This window comes from Callithrix jacchus, chromosome X (assembly GCF_049354715.1).
Source record: "Callithrix jacchus isolate 240 chromosome X, calJac240_pri, whole genome shotgun sequence".
Lineage (NCBI taxonomy): Eukaryota > Metazoa > Chordata > Mammalia > Primates > Cebidae > Callithrix > Callithrix jacchus.
In genome coordinates this window covers 121995044-121996387 of record NC_133524.1, presented here as the reverse complement: position 1 = coordinate 121996387, position 1344 = coordinate 121995044, and the positions used below count along the sequence as shown (strand labels likewise).

The window sequence follows — 1344 nt, the reverse complement described above, 5'->3', positions numbered from 1 at the left end:
TGGTATGAAAAACATGAAAAAACATGAAAAATCCTCATTATCACTCACCATCAAAGAAATGCATGACAAAACTACAATGATGTACCTTCTCATATCGGTCAGAAAGATGATTATTAAAAAGTCAAAAATGACAAATGTTGGTGAGACTGTGGAAGAAAGGGAACACTTATACCCTATTGGTGGGAGTGCAAATTAGTTTAGCCACTGTGGAGAGAAGTTTGGCTGTTTCTCAAGGAACTGGGAGTTGAACTACCAATCAACCCAGCAATACCATTACTGGGTATATACTCAAAGGAAAAGAAATTATTCTACAAAGAAGACACATGTACAGAGATGTCCATTGAAGTGCTACTCACAATTCCAAAGATATGTAGTCAACACAGGCGCCCATCAGTGGTTAACTAGATAATCAAAATATAGTAGTACCTATACACCATGAAACACTACACAATCATAAAAAATAATGATTCCTGTTCTTCACAGCAACATGAATGCATCTTAAAACCATTACCCTAAACAAACTAATGTATAAATAGAAAAACAAATACCACATGTTCTTATTTATAAGTGGGAGCTAATAATTGGGTACACGTGGTTATAAAAATGTGAACAATAGACACTGGTGCATAGGAGGGATAAGGGAGAAAGGGTGTTAAGGGTTTTAAAAATCTACCTATTTGGTGTGTTCACTACCTAGGTAATTGATTCAGTCATACTCCAAACCTCAGCATTACACAATATACCTTTGTAATAAACCTGCACATGTACCCTCTGATTCTAAAATAAAAATGGAAAAAAGAAAAACATATAAGTACATAAAAAGAAAAGAAAAGCTATAGCATAAACTTAGACTTTTAATAAGGACACATCCTCAGTTTTGTGTGCCTTTTGCTTTATTATTATTTTTTTCTTTTTTCTTTTTTCACTAAGTCTCTTCCTCATGGGTTCTGGTGCTCTACACATTCAGAGAAACTTCTCTAGTAACAAATTATAGAAATGATCCCTGAAAGTATAGTCTTGATTTATTTTTTAAAAAAGATATGACATTTTAATGTGGAGGATATAGGATATTAACTCCTAACTCCAAAACATGTGGCATGTGAAATAATAAATATCCATCATTTGACAAGAATACTAGAGAATTGGTATCTTCAGGGGAAATCACATTTATATTAAAGCAGATGGGAGAGATTCCCAGAGAAAATGTTGACTGTATTAGGTTGGTGCAAAAGTAATTGCGGTTTTTGCCATTACATTTAATGGCAAAATAGTATAAGCATTAACCAATGGAGACAGGGCTAGAAATATGTAGATTTCATCTCAACAGTTTATTACTTGAATAAA

General features: G+C 33.2%; 1 pseudogene; it reads right to left on the bottom strand.

Moving 5' to 3' along the window:
* Positions 1–921: 921 nt before the first annotated feature.
* Positions 922–1019, bottom strand: LOC118150685 (small nucleolar RNA U3; annotated as a pseudogene).
* Between the last annotated feature and the right edge of the window lie 325 nt (positions 1020–1344).